Source organism: Acinonyx jubatus, chromosome C1 (genome assembly GCF_027475565.1).
Source record: "Acinonyx jubatus isolate Ajub_Pintada_27869175 chromosome C1, VMU_Ajub_asm_v1.0, whole genome shotgun sequence".
Classification (NCBI taxonomy): domain Eukaryota; kingdom Metazoa; phylum Chordata; class Mammalia; order Carnivora; family Felidae; genus Acinonyx; species Acinonyx jubatus.
In genome coordinates this window covers 122892807-122907370 of record NC_069381.1, presented here as the reverse complement: position 1 = coordinate 122907370, position 14564 = coordinate 122892807, and the positions used below count along the sequence as shown (strand labels likewise).

Sequence of the window (14564 nt, the reverse complement as noted above, 5' to 3'; positions counted from 1 at the left end):
CTTGCTAGTTAGAAGTGACTGGGGCTTACAGTACTCCATGAGACTATTACAGATACCTGGCAAAGGCTACTTTTGGGGGGGGGGGCCGATGTGGGTGGTGCAGGTAGGTCATTAAAATGTTGAGAATCCGGTGAAATAGGTGAAGAAAATTAGGCATACATTTATCTTGATAAGCCCTAACATATGGAAGTGTTGAGTCACTATATTGTACACCTGAAACTAATGTAACGTTGTATGTTAACGACACTGGAATTAAAATGACATTAAAAAAATTCTTTTTGAGAATCTAAAGAAAGCTTCCAGCACCCTATTTGCACATATACACAAAATTTTGCCTTCATTTCAGGAAACCCTTTCTTCTACCACAAGCTGAAAAACTTTCGAATGTGTCTAAAAAGAGTTGCACCCCAGGATAACACATTTCAGAAAGACACGAGCTGGGTGTATATATCACAATAAAAGTTGTCAGGCTACAGAAGCCATAACTAACATTCATATTTGTGAATCATCAAACTCTGGAGCAGACTGGAAACAGGTGGGTAAACAACTTTGCGGGGCCATGCTGGCATTGCACACTTTCCCTGCTCGTCTCCAGTTTATCCAGCCTCAACTGGTGGAGGCGATTCTGGGTGTTTTTCCGGAGAAAGGCTCTGACCTGAGAAAAACGAAGCTCTTGAAAATTTGAATCAATGGGATTATTTAAGCATGTATCACTGGAGTCCGCCCCGAGATGCCGACTTTGCTGCAGAAAAGATACTCTCGCTCCCCACCCCCTCCTTTCTTTTTGACAGTCAGTTAATAAAGACTCAACAATAAGCAGCTGCCAGTGATGTCATTTGGGACTTTGTCCACGGAGCTTGTATTTACAAGCTCGGAGCAACCACGGAGCCGCAGCCCAGGGAGCAAGTCTCCGCAAACTTGCTCTGAATTCGCTGCAGGACTTTGCTGCTGCTTTGGATGTGCAGGAAAACTGAGCGTGTTCTCTTGGTGCGGCCTTTTAACGCTTCAAAAATAAACAGAGGATAAACTTGGGAGGAAATTTTTAGCTGGAGAGAGCAGTGGCTGTGTCTGTCTCCAGGACTGTGATATGTATTGACTGAAGAGCTAACTACAAGTAAGCTGTGGGTTTTGTTTTTTGTTTGTTTGTTTTGTAAACTCTTGTAACAGTTTTTTTTGCTTAAACAGCTTGCTTTCCTTTTAAAGTGAGGTGATGATGTTTAGGTGTTTCCACAGGTTCTCTCGGCTGCCACAAGTATGTGTTTGTTCCTAGTAATTATAGTGCGCTGAAGTTGCCGGGGTAGGTGCAGAGGACTCCTTGTCTAAGAACAGGCACCAGCATATAGATGATAATAGATAGTGAATGCCTAGTCCTTTTTTTGCCTCTGCTGGGAGTTTGGAATTTTTTTTTTTTTCAAATAAGAAGCAACCAACCATACCAAAAACTATGAGGCTGACCTAGGAATTTTAATAGAAAACTATAGACTTAATTATTAATTAACTGGTGTGCTGGAGGGGGAAGCCCACTTTTTTTTTTTGTCTCTGATCCTTTCTGCGATTTATAGATTTCTAATATGTGCATGCTGTTTACAGTGTCTAGTTCCCTCCTGCCTACACCCTCTCCCCATACGCGCGTGCACACACAGCCAGGCTCATTCATTCTCTGGGAATTTGAAAGTATAGAAGAATGTTTTGAAATTGAAACCGTTCCTATCTGGATATTTTCCCATTGAGTATCTGGAGAAATGTTCACTGTTCTGACTTGTCTTCTGAGTTAGGAACCTGAATTAACGTACTATTAAAAAAGTCCTATTTTGACACTCAGCTAGGTTTGGATTTCAGATCCACATCCTCTCTTTGATTTTCCTCCTGACTCTTTAAAACTGTCCAGATATTCTTGGGGGAATAGGAAGAGGGGCTTCTAGTGTGGTGAGCTGGACATGGGCTCGCTGTTATCACAGTAGCACAGGGCCACCTGGAAGTTCTACCTTAGAGATGCGTGCATTGGTCTTTTCTGCTGCGTGCTTCAGGCTTCTGGCTTTGCAGTTCTGTGCTTGTAGCCAGTAGCAAATCGCAGCTGATTCCTGCCATCTAGAAGGGACAGCCCTGCTGCACAGATTGGCAAGAACTGGCTGTTAGCGTGTTAACTCCAGCACGCGAACCCTGTGACTCACTCCTGGAGCCCCAGCTTGTTCCTCAATTCAGCTGCTCTGTCACTAGCCCAGGAGAGCAGGGACAGCCTTCACTGCTTTTCCCTTTTTCTCTGGCTTCACAAAATTCTAAGAAGCCAGTGCCAGAAAGGTCCTACAATATTTCAGTGTTTTCCATGGATTTCTAAGGTGGGCACTCTCCCGCCTGTTTGTCAGCCCCAAATTTTTCCATCAGAGCACACCGTGCTAAGATAGATGCTCAGTGCTTTTTGCAACTTTTCATTTAAAATAAGGGAACTGCTACTAAAACGGTTTTCAAACTATTAGTCACAGCTAATTCTTTTGCAGAAGAAAACCTGAGGCATGAGGAAGGGAAATAGTTTGTTCAGAGTCACATGGCAAGATGGCGGCAGAGCTACAACAAGGAACGAAGTCTTTGGTGCTCATGCTAGCATACATTCCACATTTCCATTCCTAAAGATTATAGAATAACCAGGACCCACATGTGGTTGCTGGCCTTCTTGTAGGAACAGTGTGGTGTGAAGGTGGAGAGATAAAGGTGGTCTGGCCCTGTTCCTGTTTTGACTTTGGCTCTCGGTATGCTTCGAGATGTTTCTGTTCCTCATTCTTTTTGCTAGAGAACCAAAGAGAACTGTGACTAGACTACAGTTGATGGCCAAAAGGCAAAGTGGGGTGATTCTGGCAGTTGAAATAGTATAAAAGGCATTTTGTATCATGTAAAGTTCCCGAGATATCAGGTGGTTCCCAGCTCTGACATTCTGCACTTTGACCTTACTTTCAAGTCTCAAACTTTGTATTTTTTATTTATTTTTTTATTGCCCACACCTTGTTTTCCTTCCTCCCCTTTGGAGCCCCTCTTGCCAGTATAAGCTTCTTTTCATTTTCTCTTTGATTCCCCCTCCCCCTTCATCCTCTCACTGCAGCCTGGACCTCAGATTCTAACATTCAGCTAGATTCCCCCCACATGCTACATTCCTTTTCTCTCTGGAACCTTCCTTGCCCTTGCTGCGGGTTGTAGTGATTTCCTTCTTTGGATCTTCATGGTGTGTTGTGATAACTTGTGCTTTGGAATCTGGAGCTCTTTGCCATTTAAATCCCTTTGTCCATTGTAATCAATGGCTATGGTTTACTGCTTCCTATATCCACAGCACCTAGTAGTACAGAATCTTACTCAATGTATAATACCAAATAAATGAATAAGTGAATGGCTAATGTTAAATATCCCCTTTTCTTCATCAAGCATCCAGACCTCTGCACGTAGTTGACAAAATTATCACATAACTGTGCTGAGTGGCTTTACATTCTTCTTCACTGGGGTTCAAGGCCTTCAATGCCAGATTCCTGAGCATGCCAACAGGGCTCTTCCTGATGTAATATCCACCATCCTACTCTGATTCCTTCTTCTCCACTCCTCCGCATGTATTTCCATGTCTGTCCACGAGGCTCTTGGCCTGACAGCTCACCCGACCCTTCCACTGAAGGTCCAGGGGCAGCATGGCATAGTGATGGAGGTCTTGGCATCTGGAACTGGACTGACCAGGCTCAAACACTGCTTCTATCACATTCTGCCTTTATGATCTTGGTTAACTCGCTCAACTTTTCTGTTTGTATTTCTCCTCTTTAAAATGTGGCTAATAGGTTTTCCTACCAGGGTGCGTTGCCTGGGTGGCTCAGTTGAGCATCTGACTCTTGATTTCAGCTCAGGTCATGATCTCAGGGTTGTGGGATCAAGCCCCCACATCAGACTCCATGCTCAGTGTGGAGCCTAAGATTTTTTTTCCCTTTCTCTCCCTCTGCCTCTCACTCGAGCACACTCTCTCTCTCTCAAAACTAAATAAATAAAAATAAAGAAATAAATAAATAAATAAATAAATAAAAAGAAAAGAAAAAAAGAGTGCCTACCTCATGAAGACATGGGGGTGGATTAAATAAATTAATGTAGCTAAAACACTTAGCACAATGCCAGGCATATATTAAGTACTAATGAGTGTTAGCTATTGTCATTATTATTTACCTTGCAGATGCTCATGTCCCACTCCAGACTTAATGAATCAGCATCTCCAAAGTGAGATTCAGATCCAGGCATTATTAAAAAGTTCCTCCACTGATTCTCATGGAAATGACTGGCTTAGCTACCCACGCTACTTTCTGTTACTTGAGCATGCTGGGCTTGTATGTTCTTTCGTACCTTTATGTTCTTGCCCATGGCACCTCTCTATCCACCCAATTTATCTTCCACAGCCTTGCCAAATTTGTAATGTCAGCATCCTAGCTCAGCATCTGGCACAGAGTGAGTTCCCAACAAATGATGAAAAAAAGTGTATGAATACATGTTTAATGGGAAATATTTAAACTGTTTAAACTATTTTCTTCCCCCAATCACCACTGAGTGATTACAGTAGACTAGGCTCATTTCTAAGCTCTTTGCACATGCTGTCTCATTATGGTCACTATACTCCTTTTCCAGGCAAGGATACTGAGGTACAGAGAGATGAGGTAATGTGTAACCATCACATGGCAGTAATAGACGCTGGATTTGAACCCAGAGCCCACGGTCTTAATCCTTCATTGTACTCTGGATATAGAAGGCGTCTTTTTCCTCATGAACTTTGCCAATGATGGAACTTTGATTTTGCTTGTCTCCTGGACTGATTGTACTGGCACAGCAGCAAATCAGACGTATACTTCTGGGTGTCAACTGGTTGAACTGGTGATTCACATTTTCTAGTTTTCAGAAATGTCTAAAGCACATGCCCAGTTCTTTGGTATTTGCTATATGAATCCTCTTGTGGGTTAGTCCAAGTTTATGGCTAAACATCAAGATTATTTGTGTTCTTGGTATGGGTTTTGGTTGGCGGAGTTCAACTTGGTCGAGTGTAATCCAGGTAATTTAGGTTAAAAAAAAAAAATGGAAATGATGGTTGGCCATTTGGTTGTCCCTAAAGAGTTTACCAAGGGAAGTGGCAGCATTTTGTGATAGTGGATTTAAATAACCAAGATGGTTGACAGTGAACACTGGCAAGCCATAGAACCAGTTAAACACAAGGTAACTTATAGCCTTGTTTTTCTCTAGCTCTTTAATTCTGCAAAGTTTAATGCCGTTGGAACTTTGGATTCCCAGTTGTGTTTTCTTATAGATGAAATAATAAATCTCTCGGATGCATAGAACATTACCCGCAACATTTACTATGCCCCAATACATACTTGTCTAATGAAGTGTGTCATGTCAGTTTGGAAGCCTCAATTACACAAGGTACTTCCCAGTAGTTACATAAATTAATCTTGGTATTTTCAGGGCAAGAAACCAGATCTCTCCTTCTTAGAAATAAACTTTCTGGATTAGTGAGTCCTTTGAGTAGAATTTGGATAGACTATAGAAACCCAATGGACTGAGTTCAAGAGGAAAGTCCCAAACACATTTTGGAATATAAGCTCAGTCCATAATATGGCAGATAAATATTATGGTGTTGAAAGAAGAGCTGTTAGTTCTGAAATGTGGGAACAAATGTTACTGTCGAGATGCATGTCTGACAAACTGCTCCATGAAGGGTACTTGCTTCATTTGGCAAATTGAATCTGGAAACAGAACACTGATCCGGGCCAGCTCAAAAGATAGGTCCCACATGGTTCCCATTGTCAGTAGTAATTGTATTATTAGAAAAATTTTTAAAAATGGAAGTAATATATGCTCATAATGTAGAAAAACAAATGTTTGTGTAGCTCTATAACTACCTATATTATGTATAAATGCATACATGTATAGTACTATATGTACATATATATATGAAGATATATGTATCTTGTGGTCCCTGAGCCATCCTTCCCACCCCATTCCCCAGTCCTGCTCCTCAGAGAAAATTTCTACTCTTTTAGCTGATTTTTCTAGAATATATTTAAAAAATTTTTAATGTTTATTTTTGAGAGAAAGATAGAGACATTGAGAGTGTGCAGGTGGAGGGAGGGGCAGAGAGAGAGGGAGACACAGAATCCGAAGCAGGCTCCAGGCTCTGAGCTGTCAGCACAAAGCCTGACGTGGGGATCTAACTCACAAACTGTGAGATCATCACCTGAGCCGAAGTCAGATGCTTAACTGACTGAGCCACCCAGGCGGCCCTATAATATTTCTAAATAATGTTTTATATCTATTTGTAATATAAAACTATTGATTTATTTTCTCTTACAACAGACAGTATAAGTTTCTTATATCTCACACACCTTCTCTGTTCTCCAATGGAATTATATATCACAATTGTTGATTAAATTAATATTTAGTGCACATTTTTCATGCTTATTGTTGAGTCAAATAATGTATTATCACATTTCCATTCTATTAAACATATTTTTCCTAAAGTTATTAATTGCTTCATTTAAAAAATTTACTTAATTTTCTAGAAATCTGTAGTTAAATTTTCTCAGTTCTACCAGCCCTTTGACAAATGTGTCAAAGGCAACCTACTTTTAAAACATTCTTCTTATATGAATGAATAGTTAAATTCTCAGGTCAGCATATACTGTTTTTTTTGTCATTTGTCAAGCGAGAGAACTTAATTACCAGTTGTGCTGTATTAGAAGCAATTTAAAGAGCCTGCCTTCAACATTTTAAAAAATTCTAATTATAGTCAATTACTCATATGTGGGTAAATAGAAATGATCTGGTTTATTGTAGTTGGTAAATAGCATTCATAATTCAGTTTTATGATTCCATGAATATTCCATACATTTTAATATGATAAATATCCTTGTTTCTGCATACCTCTGACATCTGGAATAGCTTCATCAGAGGAAAGCAAATGATACTTTGTGTAAGTTATTTTATGAATAGTGAATTTGAATGGCCACTTGAAATGACATTTATTTCCTTTCTCATTTTCTTCTCATTCATTCTTTCAGCTAGATTTGTATAATCGGTAATGTGAGATACTTTATTGTTGGGAGTGGTTAAAATACTTTAAATTATTTGAAAAAGACTGTATTTTTGGAGATTGCCAGTAGAGGGCCTTATTAAACTAAATAAAATTTCACAGACTAGTTGAAACAGTTACCTTGTTGAAGAAGCCAAATTTTTTTTTTAAGGCCACCTGATTAAGAGCAGTAAAACTACCAAAGTTATTTTTTCAAGCACATTGTATTTCTTTCTAGAGAAATGAGAAGTCTTAACTTTTCATTTTCATTGTTTTCTTAGGGGGAAAAATTGTAGAATTCAATGTATTAATAGCCCATCAATCAAACCAGGACTCTAGATGCTAAGATCCAGCCTGTACCTGATGATTCTTATGGAGCTGGGGTCTTAGTCTTGAAGCATTCAGGGATCTAGTATTGGATGTTGAATATGGGGGAAACACATGATGGTTCTCTTCTCTTTTTATACTTGCTTCCTACATTTGAGTGAGCCCCACTCTCAACAAAAATGGGTTTTCTGTTTCCTGCACCTGGACCAGAATCTTCTCATCCTGTGATATACCCTTGATGAAGACACAGGGAAGGAGAATCAAGAGAATATGTGAGAGCAGGAGCACTTGTTACATGCTCTTTCACACTTATTTTCCAGTGAGGGAAGCAGAGCTGTAGGGAAATGAGATGTCTTTTCTAAAGTCATTTAATGGATTAGGGCAGAGCTCATCTCTCCATCCTCACTGGGTGTTTTCAGCTCCTCCCACTCACTGAAATCTCTATTTTTTGGGAAGGAAGTCTCCCTCCTCCCCACCACTGTCATTGGGACAGCTCCTGCTCACCCTAAATGGACCCTCCTCAGGAAGTCTTCCCCTACTTGGTATATACTCTGATAGCTTTAGGTACTTGTTTTCCATAGCACTTGTCCATAGCATAGTTAAATGTGTGGTCAACTATTTGATTAAGAACATCTCTCTAAGGTACAGGTTCCATGAAGGCAAAGCCTTGTCTATCCTGTTTAATATTATAGCCTTAGATAGAACAGTAGCTGGCAAATGGTAGGTGCCCAGCAAATATTTGGTGAATGGATGGATATAAACAAGTTTTTTGATTTTGATTAGTGCTGTGGCCTCTCCATCTTTTATACTTATGAACACATTCCTTTTTATAACTCAGCTGATGACATTCAAATCTCATGGCATTCAAATGCCTATGGACACAAGGCATAGAGGCATGGTATTATTTTTTAACTAACTTTCAATGAGTGACTGAGTGACTATTTCTAGTCATGTGAGTATCAGTGTTCATGGCATTTATCAAATGGGAGCTGTAAAGATGTGAAGGTAAATGAAGAGAAGGGACAAGGATTTCTCTTCTCTCATTGATGAGGACAAGGAAGTGGAGAGAGGATGATGTCCTGAACTGAAAAATGTGCCCTTTTATGTTTCCCAGGTTGGGCCAGAGATGTTCTGGATACCTTTTTCCTGAAAGGCTGCATCATATACTAGGAAGATCAGGATCTTTGGACTCAGTTAACAGAATAGCAGAGAAAAATAGACACAGCCCATGACCATGTGGCATTTATCCTTGGGTATACCTGGGTTCAGTTTCTGTTTTGGTCTCTGTTGACTTGGGGTGAATCATTTAACTTCATTGAGCACAGTTTCCTTGTCCACACAATGTAGTAATAGCAATGGTGATTTCACCTAATATTTATAAGTACTTATATTGTGTCTGGTCCTGATGTATTTTCTATGAATGTTGTCTCATTTAATCCTCAAAATAGCCCTCTGAGATAGATATTACTATTAATCCCATTTTATAGATGAGAAACCCAAGGTACTGAAAGGTTAATTTGTTCCAGATTGCATAGTAAGACTTCGAACTGGATATTTTGATTCTATTACCTCCTTATAGGATCATTGTGAGGATTAAATGAAATGAAACACCTAGAATGCCAGAACAAAAATAGACTCACAGTACATGGTGGGCATTATCACCATTAGTGGCTCCTAATAGTTGAAGACATGTAGGCCTCTGTAAGTAGGTGATTGCTGGAGGGAGTTGGGAGGGCTGATGGCAACACTGCACCCAGGTCATAGGGACTTGTTTAATCCCAACGCCAAATGTCAAGAGCCCCATGTATGCAGCATTCGGCACATACTAATATTTGTAGCCGTAAACAACTACCAAGGAGACTTCCTACCCCATACCCCTCCTGTCCATGAATGCATTTATTATGTTCTTGCCATATGGACATATTTTTCATTGCTTAATGCATTGCATCTGTTTATGTGCCGCCCTTGGCTTTACAATCTTTGCATTTCATTTAGCAAAACTGCCAAGTCCGGTGGACTTTTGTATGTGTAGACCTGCTTGTTTGAAGTATAGTGGAACCTGATTATGGAGTAAGGTGGGTATAAGGAGTGTCCAGTTCCTTTCGGTGAAGTCTCTTTTTGATACTGTTTTTCCTGTATCCCTGGACCAACTTCCCTAGCTCCTCCTGCCCCTGCTTCTTTCTCATCTCTCTCTCTCTTTCCTACTTCACCTTACTTTTCTGTCCTTATTTCTCTCAATCTTCCCTCTCTCTCCATCTCTCCTTTGATTTACTCCTATCCTTTCCTGTTTTCCTTCTTTATCTTCATTTTTCTCTCCTCTCCCTCATCCTCCCCAGAAAGGAGAATAGATGGGGAGTGAAGATGGTCAGTGTTTCTCAGCAAACCAGGAGGTAGAGAAGAAGGAAACAATTTCAGTTTCCCCACTTCTCCATAAATGTCAAAAACCCTAGGGTTTCTTTATTAATGGTGATCCTATAACAAAGAACACATCTGAATTACAAGCCCAAGTATAGAGAGAAACCAAAGAGGCAGCAGTGTGGTGGGGAGGAGTGTAATTTGGGAGGATTGAACAACCCTGCTTGTAAAGTGCCACAAGCCAGCTGTAGGATCAAGTGGCCCCATCTGCAAAGTGAAGGGGGAGATCAGGTAGTCTCAAGGCCATTTCTAGCCCCATGATCCTGTTATTCCTTAACAGACAATGACTGCAGCCTGACTCACCATACAGACAATTATCCAAAGCACTGAGGAGCAAAGCACAGTGGGCTCAGGTCCAGGCTGCATGCATGGGGGCTCTTGCAGTGTTTGTGATCCCCAGAAGTCCCATTTTCCCAAAGTGCCGAAGCGATTCGTCACTGCACAATGCTGTGTGTCCTCACAACAGATGTGAAAGGATCACCCTTGAAAGGGTGTTTCCCCAAAGCATTTAATTATAACCTCCCCAGAAGATTAACAGATGTTATAATTGTCTTTACTCTTTGATTAAATAGTTTCTGCATGAGTGGCTTTCTTAGATTTTCCTTCTCTGTTTTGTGTGATCCTTATAAAGAACAGACATGTGTCTTCAATTTTCTAGAGATAGTTCTTCAACAGGCATGGTAAGAATCTTCCCAGATTCATAATTTCATTCTCTTTACTATTTATATATTTATCTATCCTTACATCTATATATCTAGAAAACCTGGAGTAGGGTGGGCTATACTTTTATAGACTGAACCATTGGTTACAAAGGCAACTGGGTGATGGGTATAAGAATATGGTCAAGAAGTTGGCCTCTCTTTTTATCATTTGTTCATAGAAGTGACTGATGTCCGTGAGTATTCTCTGGGAAAAACTGCAAAGTAGGAGAGGAAAATTCAGAAAATCTTGTGGATGCTGGGCACCAACTGTGCAAGCAGAGAGAAAGTGTGTGAGCAGAGAGAGAACAGCATTCGTGATGAGAATGTCTGTAGATTTATCTGGCAATATTTGCTCTGAAAAGATAAGCTATCAGCTGGGAGCCTTATCAACATCAAAAGCATTATCTTCATGCCATAGTTTAGAATCCACAATTCTTTCTTTCCATTAGAAATGTGGTTTGTATTCTATTACTTATCTTACCTTCTGTTTAGCCCATCAAAGAAGGATATACCACTAACTTTACATGAAATTAGAATGCTTCTTTCTCATCATTATCATTGTCCAAATTAGTATTTCTTCCTTCAGAAGAGAAAATTATATGGAAGGAGTACAACATTAGGTCAATATGGATGATAGAGACAAAACGTAAGGAACACTAAATCAGTATTGCAGAGGGATCAGCTTACTAATAGTCTCCACCTCTCTATATCTAATAGTCTCCACCTCTCCATAATGAAACATCTGAAAAGGGCTCATAAATCAGGGCAAAGGACAGTCCTTAGATCAACTTGAAGGAAAAGAACAAAATAGAATTTGACTTCACTGGATAAATTAGTATTAAGCCTTTGATTAAAAAAAAAAAGGAAAGGAAAAAAATACTTATTTGTTTAATCAAATAGGTCCCATGTAAATTTGATTCTCTTTTATCTGCACTTGCTGAGGAAGAGGAGGGAAGAAGAATACTTTCCAAGTATACAGTGGACACTGAATATATGTGCTGCTAGAGAATCAAAAGGGAAAGTAGATATCTTTAAGAAGTTCACAACATATTGGAGGAAAGTAGTAATCTCACATGGGACATTTAAAGAACACTACAAACCAATCAGTGTGATTACATTCCAAAGGAATGATCAGAGGTTTTAGAAGTAGATGACTAGAATCTTGAACATTCTAAAATCCATATCTATAAGAAATGTCTAAAGAAATTTTGTTTATTCAGGTCATTTGGAGGAGGAAGAGGACTTTTAAACAATTTTTTTAAGTATGACATAGATACAGGTAAATGTACCTGAGTATACAGCTTGATAAATTGTTACAAACTGAATACACCTGTTTCTAGCTCTCATACCAAGAAATAGCAGCAGCTCAGATGCCTTCCTCAAGTTCCTGTCAGTTACATCCCTAAGGTAATCCACATGCTGACATCTGGTAGTAAAGATCAATTTTGGCTGTTTTTGTGTTTCGTATAAATGGAATCACACATTATATATTATATTCTTTCATCCATACTATAGGGATGTGATTCATCCATATGACATACCACATTTTGGGCTCATTGCTGTGTAGTACTACATTGTATGACTGTATCTGTGTCCTAATAAGTCCTTTCTACCGTTGATGGGCATTTGGATAGTTTCCAGTTTGGGACCATTACAAATGGTGGTGCTATGAATACTCTAGGACATGTCCATTGGTGAACAATCACACACACAACTTTTACTACTACTTAAGGGTAGAGGTTAAAGAGAAGTAATTGTCACCTAATATTAGGTATTACTTTTGATCATTTGAAAATTCACAGGAAGAGTCTGGGACCTTATGAAATAGTTCCTTGTCCCTGGAAGTGCTCAGACAGTGATGGGTTGGACTTCATTGAGGAAGACAGTGAGATGGGGGATTCCATGGCCTCTCCCATCTACAAGCTTTGTAAATCTAAACTAATAAGCTCTATGGAAACTGAAAGAGGAAAGAGGTTGGTTGGTGCGGTGTCCCAGATGATCAGACTGTGGGAGACAGGACACAAGTAAACAGGAATGATTCCATAGACAATGCTGATGCTGTGCACGAGGACAGAAGCCATTCAGGAAGGGAGGCATCTACGTGGGCCTGAGCAGGAGGGGGTGGAAGTGAGTGGGGTCATAAAAAGAGATAATTTTTTAGGGGATAGAAGAGAGTAGGGAGGTTGGCATGCCACTGCACGTATATTTTAGAGTGTGAATGCCATATAGGTTGACACAGCTCACTCTATTGAATGCTTAGAACAAATTATTATGAGCAGCATAAAGTAAAGCAGAGACTATGACCAGCCCTGTCAGAGATCATATGATGCTTATAAGATGCCCTGGGGTAAAGCTGTTCCACAGGGAGGTGGCCAGGTAGAATTTACTGGGGCAACGAGAATGACGCAACATTTCTGTGGGACCTGCTGGAGGCTGTGTGGTGTTTGAACTGCTCTTGCTCTTCCATACATTTGGTCTGTCTGATTTCTAACTTGAGTTTGTTTGCAGTTTGGTCTTCTCACTTCCCCTGGAACAGTTCATGGTGCCTCTCCATGGTTAACCTCTGTTATGGGTACCTGGGTCATCAGCCCATGGTACCTGCTATTGACCAAGCACCTCATTGAACTCTATTCCCATCATTGCTGATATTCCCCTATGGTGGGGGAGCCAGGTGGTGACAAACACATCCCCAATTTGACAAAAAGTTATTTTGGATCAAATTTCAACTATCTTATTTCTTCTACTTTATTTTAACACTGTATCATTTCATGATTCCTATGTAAAGACATGATATTTTTATATCTTCTATAAGACTGACTTGTATAAATTACTACTAAAAACTGATCATAGAGTACTGGGAAATTTGATCGAGTCTCCTTTTTACTTCAACTTCCAGGAAGCTCAGAGCAAATTTGCATGTTTAATTACACATGCTCTGCTGACTCTTCTATCTTGCATGTTTGCATTTTTCATCCTCTCATCTTTGTGGTAGACAGAATTCTTTGATGGAGCCCAAGATGCCAGCCCCCTGTTACACATGAATCTGGTATATAATTCCTTCTCTTTTGAGTGTGGGCAGAGCCTGAGAATATGATGGATGTCACTGCAGTTACTAGGTTTCATTAAATAGCAAAGGTGAAAGAGGGATTTTTGCAAATGTAATTAAATTGACTTTGAGTTAATAAAAAAGGACCTGGGTGGACCTGACCTAATCTGGTTAAGTCCGTTAAAGTCCCTCAAGGTCAGAGAATCAAAGTCTTAGAGATTCTCTTGCTGATCTTGAAAAAGCAAGTGGCCATGAGTTCTGCAGATGTAGAATGTTCTGCCAACAGCCACATGAGCTCAGAAGAAGACTCCAAATCTCGGATGAGAACTCAAGCCTGCTGACACCTTGATTTCAGCCTTATAAGTCCAGAGCAGAGGTCCCAGCTAAGCGGTTCTCGGACTTCTGACTCATGGAGGCTGTGCCATAATACATGTATATTATTTTAAGCCACTCAATTTGTGGTAATTTGTTACATAGCAATAGGTAGCTAATACATACATATCTCTCACCTCTATTTTGATCATTTATTGTGTATATGCCTCTTTAATTCTTTTGTGATTTGAGTATAATTGAATGGATTAATGAGTAAATTAAATATGTCCTAGGGCCCATGACACCTACTTCAGAGTGAATACAGATGGTGCTGTCTTTTCCATGGCATTAGGGTCCCTTCTTCTTCTGTGATTTGACTCGTGTATCTACCCACGCTTGGAATGCCCACTGTCCTCCTCTCCTAACTCCATCCAAAATTAGAGGCTCAGCTTGAGTTTCACATCCTCCATAATTCTTGTAATCTGATTTCTGGAGCGTCCTCCCATTTCTAAATCTCTATAGGTCATTCCTATCCTCAGAGCTAATAGCATCCTAGTCACCGCATTTTGAAGTATGCAGATTCTCAGCATTCCCTCCCTCTCTGCCTGCTCTGGGAATTTGGGTTCATTACTTAATTTTGGGAAACCTTCTCAGGTGATATCAATGGGCAGCTTGGTTTAGCAAGGGTTGCCCT

At 40.0% G+C, this 14564-nt stretch overlaps 1 protein-coding gene across 5 annotated transcripts in view; it reads left to right on the top strand.

Annotated features, from left to right (window-relative positions):
• The window catches only part of NCKAP5 (NCK associated protein 5), a 963823-nt gene that overhangs the window by 95112 nt on the left and 854147 nt on the right, over positions 1-14564 (top strand). The window contains exon 1 of one of the 5 annotated variants that reach the window (XM_053214924.1): positions 74-1114. The exons of 2 other annotated variants lie outside the window; for them this stretch is intronic. The gene's annotated coding sequence lies outside the window, so the exon portion shown is untranslated. Of the gene's footprint in view, positions 1-73; positions 1122-14564 lie in introns of those variants that run through there. 2 more of the 5 variants (XM_053214923.1, XM_027055918.2) reach the window with 2 other exon arrangements.